Here is a 14,342-nt window from a genome sequence, read left to right on the forward strand (position 1 = left end):
TTTGCTATCTTTCTAACAGTATATTATTTGCCTTATTTCGACAAACTTAAAAAAACCGCGTTCGAAATCAAATTTGACCGTATTCGAATTCGTTTTTAAACCATAAGAAATTAGAAAAACATTTCAATACGAAACAGTTGCGCATTTTCCATAGCTTTTCAACGCCATATCATTTGCGTCAATCTGACAAACCATTTGCAAAAAATCATGAAAATACGTTTTGCCCAGAATTTCACCGTTTTTTAAATTACTTTTAAATCGTATAGAATTAGAAAAAATAATATATATATATATATATATATATATATATATATATATATATATATATATATATATATATATGGAAGATGCGGATTTTCACCAGCTTTCCAACGCCATCTTATTTGGTCAATTTCGACAAAACGTTTGAAAATTGAGTCCAAAATATGATTCGCGTTTTCGGTTTTGAGAAAAACGATTTTTTCAAAACTGCTCTTAAACCGTGATGATTTTGCAAAAAATTTCCTATATATTTGTAATGTAGATGTCAAGAGATTTCCAATGATATATTACACGCTTCATTCCGACGAAAACACGGTCAGTTCGACGAAATGAAAATCATGAGTACAACTGCCTGAAACCATCAGTTCAAGTAGGGTAACAGAATAATATTTTGTTACGCGAAACAAAATAGCCCATATATAATCAACCTGTCAACCGTCTTCGAACAAGAAAAAAGAAGTAAATACCCTAACCTCTGCCCACCCACCTACACATTCAGCCACCCCCCGCTCCCACTTCTCCTGGCTCCCGGCGGCGCCACCCCGCCCCACCTCCTCCCCGGCTCCGGCGCCGCCCCGTCCCGCCCCACCTCCTCCCCGGCTCGTGGCGCCACCCCGCCCCACCCCAGCTCCTCTCCGGATCCTAGGGCCGCGCCGCCCCCAACCTCCAACCTCCCGGATCCTGGTGCCGCCCTGCCCCTACCTCCTCCCTGTATCCCGGCGCCGCACGCCCCCATCTCCCTGGATCCCCGCGACGCCTAGTCCCCAACCTCTCCGGCTCCTGGCGCCGCCAACCGCCATCGTCTGCCAGCTCCGGTAGCCGCGTCCACCTGTTTCCTCCTGCGTGTCGGACGGTGCGAATCTGGCCGACGTGGCGGGGCTGTGAGACTCGCCGGGGTGGAGCTCCTCCGCCTGTACCTCGATTCATAGTTCATTGTCAGTACAGGTTCTGAAATTTCCTAGTACATGTTGGGGGACATTTCTGGAATCACGTATCCTTGCTAACTTGCAGTTGTAATTTTGATTGCATAGCAGTACAATTTAGTTATCTCTGAAGTTTTGATTCACAGCAGGACAATTTAGTCCCAGCTGCCATGATTCTGCAAACCATTGTGCTGCCAAAAGATGGTGCTTTGTTGCAACAAGTTGTGGGGAAAATGCAGTGAAAAAATAAAATGTGCTTCCACAAGTTCATATGATATATTGTTGTTAATTCAATTTCTTTTATATACCTCTACACATGTTTCTTGAAATGCTGACAAGGAGCTAGACTTTTTTTGTTCATATTTCTTGTTTCTTAAAACAACTGATGTACTACTATCAAAATGGAAGCCACAATAAATATCTCATCTCTAAATTGATGATTCAACCATGTTTTCTTGTGTCTATTACTGAACTGACAATGTTACTAAACTTGTGTTCTCGCTGATTCTGAACTGTTGCTCGTAGCATTTGTGATGCTCGTCTGATTTTGGTTGGAAGTTTAATGAATCCATACATAGTTGAACTTTTAGGAAGTTAAAAGTTCAACGAGTGTCTTAGAGAAAGCTTGGAAGTTTTGTCTATATAAAAAAGATAACAAAAATATATGTGTTCTGACCTAAGATGTTCAGGAAAGAGTTCCAGAACATCCCCGGTCACCGCGTCCCCGGGAAGCCATGCGACAGCCACGACCACTGCGAGCTGCTGGTGCAGCATCCAACCTGCCCCCATGCGCCTCCATCCCTCAATCTCCCAGATGCGTCGTCGCGAACTCTTTATTCCCCATCGCTGCCTCCTCCAACTCCTTTCATGGCTCTGGAAAATCACTGATCAGGTATGTTCAGTTCAGACCACACTAAAATGACCAAATTATAGATAAATATTTGCATTGTCCTAAATTCTTCCACTCCCTGGAAACAAAGTCGCAGAATGGATTTGAACAGAGTATACTTCCATGGTTTTGCAAGAAATCATACAATAAGTGCACCGTTCACTATGTATTTTATCATCAGTTAAAAAATAATCGTAGAAAAAGTTCAATTTGTGTTATTGAAACAACTCAATTTATCGGTATTGTGGAGATCATGCATGACTAGTATTTATAAATCACTTCTTGACTGCCTTGACCAATTAAGGGGCCTGATTGGCGCTGCATAGAGTTACTGATATCTTGGTTGTGAATCAAGGTCACATTCTCATATGGCTTATCACATCATCCAATGGTCTATGCTTAAGTTCGGCACGAAGAGTACACCAGACCCTTTATTTACTCTTGTTCTGTTATTCATGTTGGTCGTTTGCTAAATGTTTCAGCGCACAATCCAGCTTGTAGCTGTGAGCACTCTGTTAAACAGGTTTATCATGTGTAATCCCAGGCTGTATTTGGGAAAAATATTTGTACTGTTGCTTCTCTTGGAATGAAAGTGTTGTCTTGCTCTCAAAAAAAAGAGTACCCATCCAATCTGTTCTTTCTCCCAATTCTCCTCATTTTAGGATGGCACATGAACACAATGATGTTCTGCAGTACCAATTTATTTCTGAGATAGTACATATGCTATTCTAAGAATGATTTTTATTGTCATCATTTGACTTCCAAACAAATATCAATATAACTGGTGATTTTGACTCTTGCATGGACATTCTACTCATACTTATGCATGGATAATATGATAAATTGTGGTTAGCTGCTTTTGCATGGTCAAGCTCGCTGATAAGGCACTATATACTTTTTTCCTTAGATTAAGTGCTACTGAAATAAGTTTGTGGGTTGCAGTACTTGTGGATATAGCTGTAAATGTGTTGCTGGCTGCAGTATAGTATATTGATCTGTTCTGTTTGCCAATGTCATGTTCCATTCCATCTCACCATTTTCCTTGACCAGCACAATTGCGACATTGCAAATTGGTTATTCAGTCATATGTAATGGCTCCAAACATATGCCTTTTTAGACTATTCAGCTACTATTTATGTGTTTTTTCCTGTTTGGTTATTTGATTGTTAACTGACAAACACTCTTTTTATCCTAAAAACATAAATACTGTTGCTATGGTGAGTTTAGTGCCCATATAGAGTAGTAATACTGTTGTTTGCAAATCATGGGTTATTACTTACTATTAGTTACTGCAGAATATTGGGGACTACTTGGTTCAGTTTACATTTTATGCTCACTGCCCAATATTGGGGATTTGTTCTTGGGATACATGTGAAACTGAACCTTAGATTTTAATCCCACGTGCTCTATATTGCCCTTTCAAAAGTATGCTGTAGATTATAGCTACATATGGCATCTAGCTTTAACAACATAACTTAATGCTGGTAAAAAGGAATTACGCTACATCTATGTTGTGCTTTGCTCTTTTTTTCAGAATATTCAGATCACATTTTCAATGCGTTGTTTGAAACGCTACAATATAGATATATACTCCCAGCGCACTGCCACTGGCGTTGACACCACAGGGTCCTGAGGCCTCGGCATTCATGCCAAGGTGGTCCAATAGAGCCAACAGATTAATCTGGGAAGGCCAGCAGGACGGAGGGAAAGGTTGACATCGTGGGCGTCGACATTTGTGAGGTGACCAGCACGGATGAGGAGAGCGCAAAAACTGCACCTCATGACGGTACTCCGGATCCTGGTGCTTCTCTCCCTCTGCTGCCTATGTTCTCAAGATACGAGAGAGTGGGATATTCGCATGATTGTGGCTGGTTGGAGTGTATGGTCTTGTGGAGATCATGGATGTTATTTGCTGATGACACGATGTATATATATACTACTAGAAGTTCCAGTACCTATATTACTACAATTCTCTAATAAAAAATGTATCAGTTCATTGTGTGTAGCACATGGTTAACACATATAATTACAAAACAGTTACTTGAACTATACAAGAGTTCAGCTTTTACTTAATTTTCAGTTCAAATTTTGCATTATTTTCAGTACATCAACTTTAATGTGCAGAACATCGAGGAAATCCTGAAAAATTATATGTGCACTCTATGTATTTTCTTATGCTTACAAGAATTCTGCACTCATACTGTTATGCATCAGTTCAGGTCGCCCATGGAGTTTTAGATATATGCAAAATCGGATTAGAGCACCATGCTCTCACCCAAAAGTTTGAAAAACCACTACTTTCAGTTCTGGTAACATATGTTTTTGTTTCAGTTTTGCTAATTCTTTCTCCAATGGGCCTTTATATATTATCTTTCACTTGTCTTACTATATGAAAAAATATGTGGCCTTCAACGAGCAATCTTGCTCAGTTTTCTGGTTAAAAAAATAGACAACATGGATTTACCATGTTCTATTAAAAGAAAGTTGGAGTTCAAATTCTAATTTTAGTTCAGTGAAGATCAATGGGAAAATGCACAAAAAGTTCAGACTCTTGTTTCCTGAAGTGTTTGTTTTGGTATGTCCAGCCCAAACAATCTTCAAATTTTAAAAAATGCTTCTCTGTGGTCAAATAAAAGCTACAGTAATTATTTTGGACATGTTCAGTACAAACTTTTATAATGGTGTAGTACACTTATTTAAAAAAATTATATATTTACAAAACAGAAATTGCAATTCTCAAAAACCTACAAAAAAGTATCAATTTATATTGATAGTTGTTCTAGTCCTTATGTTACAACAGTGCAATGAAAAAAATCTCATCAGTTCAACAACATGGGCATGCTAATGCCGTAGTGATCTTGCGCGCGGCCACAAGGATGTCGGCTGCAATGATGCCAAAGTGACGAGCTATCTACATTCTGCTTGGCTGTTGTCCATCTATATCTGCGTCCGTGGTGCGTCGCCAGCGGCATCGTCCCTGACCAGGGCACCATGCTGAGGCACTTGCTACTACTAATGCACACTGCATTTGACGCATAAAGATGGAAAATGCAGGAAGCCGCATATTTATGTGGAGCTAATGCACACCATTTTTTGCTGAAAAATGCCACGGTTAAAATGAAGGTAAGCTTGTGCGTGTAATTTGTCTGAGGTGGTTGGTTCTGGAAAGGGAGATTCACACAAGTAGATTTAAAAAGTTGTAGCTCTTTTCTTGGTTTATGGTCAGCTCATGCATCGAGTTTCCATCCAACCGTGGGATGACCTCTACCTGCACGTACTTGTTGCTAAAATGTGTGTTGTTAAACTTGTTATGAAGCCACCATTATTCTTCAGCTGCGACCTACATGAGTTTCTTCATCTGCGGTTCAACAAAAAAGAACAACAACAGTCCATTCATCTGTCGTATCTCTTTCCTCTCTACTGCTCTTTTCTCTTACTAATTTGTTTCTCTCTGAACTGCGGCACGGGGGGAGGTTGGACTACAGACAGCCCCCGCCGCCCCCATGCATTACTTCCTCCGGTCCTGTCCAAGTATGGGGCTCACACCAGTCCAACTCTTTCTCCCTTCTCCGTCCAACTGTTGTATGCTATTCCAAATGCCAATGATCATGCAAAACAGTTGTTGCTAGAGTCTAGATGATGTGTAGTGTAGATGCCATAGTTTCACCCTATTTTTCTGGTTCTAATTATTGCTGCATAACTCTTTAAAAGAATGTTCTGTGAATGTTTGTGATCATGGCTTGTAGGTATTCTTGTGAACTTTAAAATAATGACTGTTCTTGTAGGAGGTTCAAAGATTGTCGTCGAGCAAGTTCAAGAGATTAGTTTCGTGAAAATAATGTGATCTTTTGGTTAGGATTGCATGATCCATAGCCATCAATGGCAACAGGCGAGCAGTTCAAGGTCTCAAGGCGAGCAGTTCAACACTTTTTTTGTGATAAATGTTATTATGATCTATTCTATGTATTATATTGTATGATCGGGAGAACTCAGAAGTTCATGTGTTGTCGGTGAAAAATTTCAAAACATTTTGTTTAGTAAGTGAAAGTGCGTTATATCGACTAGAGGGGGGGTGAATAGGCGATTTTTATGAAAGTCTTCAAAACGTGAGAGTTATGAAGACAAACAGTGAAGATTATGCCTATTACTATGCAGCGGAAGTTAGATTACACTAGGGCAGCCATGGTCATGTATTCAATAGAGTGAAAGCGCAATGACAAACAGCTTCAGTGTAATAAGGATCAGGTAGGAAGAAGTTATAAAGCCGAACAGATCATACATTCATGTTGTGAAGACAAAAGATAAAGCAAGCATGCAATGGCTTCACAATGAATAACTGTAAATGAAGGAAAGTGAAGATGAAACCAGTGACACGTTGAAGACAATGATTTGTTGGACCAGTTCCAGTTGCTGTGACAACTGTACGTCTGGTTGGAGCGGCTAGGTATTTAAACCGAAGGACACACAGTCCCGGACACTCAGTCAAGGACACTTAGTCCAAGACACCCAGTCCTCACCGTTTTCTCCTTGAGCTAAGGACAGACCTCGCCCAATCACTCTGGTAAGTCTTCAAGGTAGACTCCCAAACCTTCACAGACTTCGTTCACTGGCAATCCACAATTTCTCTTGGATGCTCAGAACGCGACGCCTAACCGTCTGGAGGATGCACAGTCCTCAAGTGTAATAAGTCTTCAAATCACACAGACACGAAGACTTAAGTGATGCCCAATTTACTCTGGCTCTGGGTGGTTAGGGCTTTTCTCCTCACTGGGAATTTTTCTTTCAAAGGCTTCGAGGTGGGTTGCTCTCAAACGACAAAAGCCGTGCACTGAAATTTGAGCAGCCAACCATTTAAGGTTGTGGGGGGGTGGACTATTTATAGCCACTTGGCAACCCGACCTGATCTGTCCGAAATGACCCTGGGTCACTAAGGAATTGACACGTGTACCAACGGTCGGATTTCGAACTCACACGGCAACTTTACTTGGGCTACAAGTAAAGCTGACTTGTCTGACTCTGGACAAGATTTTCTCTCAAAGTCTTCGCTCGAAGACATAGGATTTGAATTTGGCATCACTTCAGTCATTCTGACTGGTTCTCTTCGACCCCACTTAACAGTACGGTGGTTCCTATGACACAACATGAATGAAATAAAACTATGAAGGATCTAGGTCTTCGAGTTCCAAAAGCTTCATAGGGAGTCTTCTCATGTCATTGTCTTCAATATGAATATCTTCATAAACCACCATTGTCTTCAATGTCTTCGTACATTTTTAGGGGTCATCTCTGGTAGTGAAACCGAATCAATGAGGGACTTCTACCTGTGTTTTCCTGCAATTCTCACAAACACATTAGTCCCTCAACTAGGTTTGTCGTCAATACTCCAAAACCAACTAGGGGTGGCACTAGATGCACTTACAATCTCCCCCTTTTTGGTGATTGATGACAAACTAGTTGAAGTTTTCAACGGGAAACATAATTTGCGAAATTGTAAAAGAATTGTCTTCATAAGTTGCAAGGGCTCCCCCTGAAGATGTGCATATAAGTAATTTGCTTCTTGAATGCAAATGCACATGGCAGGTTGTACTTGTGGAGATCCACTTCAACTTATGACAATCCACTATGCATGTGAAAGTATATGAAGATAATGACATGCATAATGGAAAATGGACGTCTGCAGAATGAGATGAGTGCGGAATTTATCGTCGCACATGCGGAATTTATCTTCGCATAACGGAGTGACAAGCAGGTAGCAGACGGCCATCAAGGCTAAGTGTTACAACTCAAGGAAGCAAATGTAGCAAAAACGGGAGTTGTAAGCACGAAGCAAAATGTAGCAAGATATGAAGGCACCCGCCCATAGTGACCCGCTTGAAGACTATTACCATCATATGCTTCTCCCCCTTTTGTCAGTGATGACCAAAAAGGTTTGAAGACATAGAGGTTTCTACGCGTTCCCAGGCGCAGCAGGGTCGGTGGAGTTGTTTGGCGGCGGTGCAGACGAGCTTGGTGCAGATTCGACGCGCGTTGAAGCAGGTGGAGATGATGTCGCGTCGTCTTCTTCTTCAATAATCCGGGCAGACACGGTGGCAGCAGAAGAAGAGAACTCTGACTCTTCAAGTGATGGTGTGCTGCGCATCACCGCTCTTCTCGGAGGCGTGGAGTCAAATTTGAAGTGCTCTGTGAAGCCATCCTCATGCAGTTCAGCTTCAGGGCACATCATGGTGAGGCCCTTCCAAGTGCGGCGACAGGTCTCGTGTGTGACAAATGCATTCTTTGTTGCCATATTTCTGATGCGATTGACGTCTTGCATGATGCTTCTCATCTGCCTCTTGAGCCAGTCGTGATGCCTATCTTGTTTTTGGTGAAGAGCCACAAGAAGCTCTCTGTCATGGAGTGCACGAGCGCGCTTCTTGGGTCTCTTTGCAGCTGTGCTGTTGGTGGCTTCAGTTGATGCAGGGGCACGTGTGGTGCCAGCCATTGGATACACTCGGGAGAGAGCTTCAACACCTTCAATATTTTGAGTGAAGCTCTGGTGTTCTGCATTCTGAAGACTTAGTGGTTGCTTGGCCGGCTCGGGATATATTGCTTCAGCAGATGTGTCCACATCTGGCAAAAATATCCTATGATTGCGGGCTGAGGGTTGATAGGAGATTGCAGAGTGAAGCTTGATCAGCCTCACAACCCAAGGAGCATAAAACTTTAATCCAAACAGTTCTGAAGCAGATGCTGCAAATTGACGGATGAAGAGATCCTGTGCATTGAAGCATTTGCCATGAAGAATGCAGAAGAGGAGAGTCTTCATTGCACCATCAATCGTTGCATATCGAGAGTGTCCCTTGACTGGCCAGAAAGTCCGCCTTATGATGTGATATATTGTTCTGGGCAGGTATTCTAAGTCTTCAACGAAGAACCTAGTTGGATAGGGTGCATTTGGAGGAAATGGCTTCATCATTGAGAGCATCTGACTCATATCTGGCTCAGGACGCTGAAATATGCTCTCAATTGCTTCAGCATGGAGTTGGCACCCTTCTTCAAAGAATTCGCCAGGAGTGGGAAGGCCAGTAAGCTGAATTAGGTCGAAAGCATTGGCTTCATGATGGATATTGCATGTCATCCACTCCAGGATCCATGTCTTCGGATCTCTGTTATAGCCTTTGATATGCAAAGTGGCATAGAACTGGAGCAGAAGCTCTTCGTTCCAGTGCTCTTCGTCAGTGATAAATGGCAGCAAACCCACTTGCTTGAAGCAATCCGGTGCTTCTTCCAGACCAGGCAGACCTGCAACAGTTTCAACCTCAAGGCACTTGTGAGGAAAGATGCGGCCTTGGTTGTAGAGGATGCATGAATAATAGCTGCGCTGTTGATGGCTCCAGAACCTATCTGATACAATCCGTTCCCTTGAATAAGGGTTCTTGGAGCGGTCGAAAAACGTGTTATCTGCCCTGAAGCCGTTGATGTTGAAGGAACCAGGAGCTGATGCAGGACCTGGGAACCTTGGTAGTCGTGGGATCGGCTTCTGGACCTGGGGCCTGTGCGCAATATGATAGTGGAATTGTGGTCCGGCAGCAGACTTAGGCACAGAATGTTCAGGAGCAGTAGCTTCGGTGTCTTCTGAAGCTGTTGTTGGGGAGGGCTCCACATTTGCTTCGGCGTTGTTTGTGGCAGCCTCAACATTTTCAGCTTCAGGCACGTTCTCCTTGAGAACTGCTTCTTGTTGGTGCGGGGGAGTTGGAGCTTGTGGTATTTCTGCTTGCTCTTCGGCTGATGCAGCCGGAATGTCTTCAACAGCCTGAGCCCTTGGCCCTCTGCGAAGCCTATGGAGGGTAGGCGCCGGTGGAGTTGCAGTGGGTTGGGGCTCATCTTCCTCCTGTGGGCGATCTGCCCACGACGCATCTTGTGTGATTGGCGTCAATGGACGACCAATACTGATCTGTTCGCTTGTCTCAAGCTGAGGAAGGGCTGCATCACCTTGCACATTGTCTTGGGGACCAATGTCTTCAGCAGCATTAGGGTTGGCTGCTAGAATGTCTTCAGCGTGCGGAGCCTCTATGTAACCAGGCTCATGCACTGTCATCTGACGATCTGCGTCAGGATAGCGGACGCAGAGTGGTTCAACTATCAGGGGCTCTGTGGGAGCAGCCCGAGATTTCTTGGTCTTGCGCTTCTTGATAATGGGTTCAGAAGGAGAGGCTTCAGAATGTTTTCTCTTCTTAGCCTTAGCCTCTGCAGTCCGTGTCTTCTTGTGCTGTGAGGCGGTTGATTGACTCTTTGGCTTCGAGCCAGTCGTTGCAGCGGGGAAGACAATCGGAGCATCATGTTCTGACCTTGGCGCTTCAGGTTCGGGCACAGCCACCTTCCTTTTCTTCTTCGCGGCCATCCTGGGGTCAATGCCGGGACGTCCAAGCGCCTTGCGCTTTTCTGCCTCATTGTAGGCCTGCACGCAGTGATCAGCCAAAGTCTTCATGCGTTCTCGCGAGCCTTGAGCTTCAGCACGCGTCTTCAGGAAGCTCTCTTTCAGCTCATGCAACATAGTTTTGAAGCTTTTCACTTCTTGCACACTGAGCTTGGCCACGTGCTTCTTGAACTGAGCCTTTTCATAATCAATTTTCTGCTTCAGTTCTACAATGCGCTGGGCTATTGCAATTTCTGAAGCAATTGCACCTTGAAAGGCAACGCTGAGGCCTATGGGTAGCTGCAGATCATTGAAGTTTATGTCTGGTGTGTCAAACCATTCATCGATGAAGTTGTGGATGATGGCGACATCAAACAGAGGCAGATTGTTGAAGATTTCAGCCTCCTCCTTGCTCTTGATGAGCTGCTCAAGAGCATCATCTCCAAGATCTTCATCGCTTGAGAGATCAATGGCTTCGCAGCGCGGAATGTCAGCAGCTGTGAGCTCTTTGCCTGTGTGTGGCTGAGGCTTCTTGGCTTCTTGGGGCTTGGACACTCGTGATAAGTCTTCTGACTGCACACTGGCTTCAGGAGGTGCAGTTGCTAAAGGCTTCACTCTTGCGATCTTGGGAGAAACGGCTGGCTTTGAAGCTTTTGGAGCTTTTGGCTTCTTCTGCTTTGGCTTCGGAGCAGCAGGGGCGTCATCTGACTCAGTATCTGCTGGAGGGTCATTCACAGCAGTCCCTTGGACTAGGATGCGAGTGATGAGGCCTGCAAGATTGGCATACGGCCCGATGATATTGGGATCGGCGTTGCGTGTGCCATCTGCCCTTGGTGAGGAGGGACCAGGGTTGAAGTCAAGCCCAAATTTCTTCTTGTTTATCTTTGCTGACTGTTGTGCAAACTGAAAGTTGCGCTTGAAGAGATTATCATCGCGACACTAGAGAAGTGATGACGGATGTGCATCAGCTGGCTGTGGTCCTCTCACCATGCATGGATAGAAGCCTTGAGCAATGGCTTCGTCTCTGGACCTAGGTACGAGATTTTTGTATAATACATCTCCCCAAGGTCTCTTGATGGCGCACTTCTCCGCATATTCCTGAGTGACAAAGCGGTAGTGGAACCATTGCTCTACCCAATATCTTCGAATCCATTGGATTCGTGTCTTGCGCTGACCATAGCTTTCTTCAGGATCAGTTTTGTACATTTCTGCCAATTCATCAGGCAGATCTTTGGACGTTTCACCACGTCGCTGTCTGCCTCCCTTCCTTGCTACTGTTTCTGAAGCCATGAATAACTTGGAAGGCTTCAAGATGTTCAAAGGCTTCAAAGGATTCCTTTTGCAAGAACTAGCTTCAGGCGAGTTGATGTGATGCTGCAAGTACTCTGCAAATGAATGCAGACTATGAGAACCAAAGGATTCTCCCACGGACATGTACTTGTGACAGCATTAAGGTGCGAGGGAAGGGGAAGAGGTCATATGCATTCTCAGAAGATTTTGAAGATAAATCGGTTTAGAAGACATTGACCTTATTATGCGAAGACATTCACTTATAGATAAGAAGTTGGTTCCAGATTTGTACGAACCCATAGATCAGTATAAGTGAGGAATCTAACTACTTTATGAAGCACAAGTGAATATACTAGGCATGTTATGAGATGCAGCGAGAGATTTAACTGGTGTGAAGAGAAACTTCTTATGGCAGAAAGTGACTGAACTGTAGGATCAAAAGAAGCTGTAAAAAGAGGTTTTATTTACCACACTTGGAACTGCTAGACGAAGTGAGAGTTGAGGCCGAGCAGTTCGATCCTCCGTGCCCTAACTTGGCGACGGAAGACACCTACGGCGACGGCGGAGAAAGTGATGTCCGCTGTCGGCGTGAAAACGGCGTCGGAGAGGTTGCGGCAGTGAAGCGCTTCGTCGCCGGCGTCGTCGAGTGCTAGCGGTGGCGCTAGGGTTCGTGCGAGGGTGGAAGAAGGAGATAATGACCGCAGTGAATCGTATATTTATAGGGATAGAGGCGGCACTGCGCTATTACGCAGGTACCCCTGGCGGTTCGCATTTGAGGCACGCGTGGCCAGTTAGATTATCGGGATTTGTTCCACGTCCCACGCACGCCTAAATTATCGGGCGGTCGTTTCTGCTTCTCCGGATCTTATGTGGAGGAATGAGCATTAAAACTGACTTTTATGGTTGTCTCAATGTCTTCGGCTGACAAGGACACAGTGAAGACATTCGACAGTTTCAACAGAATGCATATGACTTGGAGAGATAGAGTTTGAGATAGAAAGCATAGAGAGGTTAGGGTCCGATCACATTCACTTAGTTCAAAAGATTCAACCAAGAAGACATAGCTATAAGTCAATGCTGTAGAGGACAGAACATCAGTACATATATATCCATATAATCAACGCAGTGAAGATAATCATGAAGACATACAGAGAATGAAGCCAAACCAATTGTGAAGACATTGAGAGGTGACGCCATAAGAGAAACACTTCAAAATGGAACGTTTGGTGGTGGCGTTACCCACCGTATAGGAAGTATTAGACCCAGACACGGCGCACAATTATCGTGGCGCTCCGAAGTCAAATTCCACATTAATGTATTCACACTTAGAATGTATGTCTTCATTGATTGAAGATATACGCTACTTCGTGTGTTGCACATCTAAGTCATCAATATGCATAAGTGTTAGGATGTGTGCCTGATCACAGGACATTTGAGGATTCCAAGATATTTAGCTCACACCGTAACTTGCAAAATCTCTTCTCATCCAAGGGCTTTGTGAAGATATCTGCCAATTGCTCTTCAGTGTTGACGTGTATGATATCAATGTCTTCCTTCACAACATGATCTCTGAGAAAGTGATGACGAATTTCAATGTGCTTTGTCTTCGAGTGCTGAACTGGGTTGTTGGCAATCTTGATGGCGCTTTCGTTGTCGCAGTAAAGTGGCACTTGCTTCAGATGAATGCCATAATCCTTGAGTGTTTGCTTCATCCACAGAAGCTGAGCGCAGCAAGATCCAGCAGCAATGTATTCAGATTCAGCAGTGGAGAGAGATACACAGTTCTGCTTCTTTGAAGACCAACATACAAGTGATCGTCCCAGAAAATGACATGTGCCGGATGTAGATTTGCGATCAACTTTGTCACCAGCATAATCAGCATCCGAAAATCCAACCAGATCAAACTCTGAGCCCTTTGGATACCATAATCCTAGAGTTGGGGTGTGAGCCAAATATCGAAGAATTCGCTTCACAGCTAAGTGATGCGACTCCTTTGGTGTCGCTTGAAATCGAGCACACATGCAAACACTAAGCATGATATCTGGCCTAGATGCACATAAATAAAGCAAAGACCCAATCATGGAGCGGTATACCTTTTGATCGAACTCTTTACCATTGTCGTCGGGACCCAGATGATGCTTGGCTGGCATTGGTGTTGTGAAGCCTTTGCAGTCTTGCATACCGAACTTCTTCAGGCACTCTTTAAGATATTTCTCTTGAGATATGAAGATGCCGTTGCGTTGTTGCCGTATTTGAAGACCGAGAAAGAACCTCAGCTCCCCCATCATGGACATCTGATATTGCTCTTGCATCATGTATCCAAACTCTTCACTATACTTCTGATTGGTGCAGCCGAAGATAATGTCATCCACATATATTTGGCACACAAACAGTTCACCATCATATGTCTTCGTGAAAAGAGTGGGATCCAGGGAACCAGGTATGAAGCCTTTGCTTTTCAGAAAGTACTTGAGTGTATCATACCAGGCCCTAGGGGCTTGTTTGAGGCCATACAGTGCCTTGTTGAGCTTGTATACCATATCCGGATGTTTTGGATTTTCAAAGCCAGGTGGTTGTGCAACAT

At 44.0% G+C, this 14,342-nt stretch overlaps 1 long non-coding RNA gene across 1 annotated transcript; it reads left to right on the plus strand.

Moving 5' to 3' along the window:
* The first annotated feature begins 735 nt into the window (after window positions 1-735).
* On the plus strand, window positions 736-4,079 carry LOC125521647 (uncharacterized). The gene is made up of 2 exons (XR_007289347.2): window positions 736-2,076; window positions 3,608-4,079. It is a non-coding gene; the product is annotated as an uncharacterized LOC125521647 (long non-coding RNA).
* Window positions 4,080-14,342: the final 10,263 nt, after the last annotated feature.

The sequence above is a fragment of the Triticum urartu genome, chromosome 7A (assembly GCF_056163025.1).
Source record: "Triticum urartu cultivar PI428250 chromosome 7A, HENAU_Tu73, whole genome shotgun sequence".
Taxonomy (NCBI): Eukaryota; Viridiplantae; Streptophyta; class Magnoliopsida; order Poales; family Poaceae; genus Triticum; species Triticum urartu.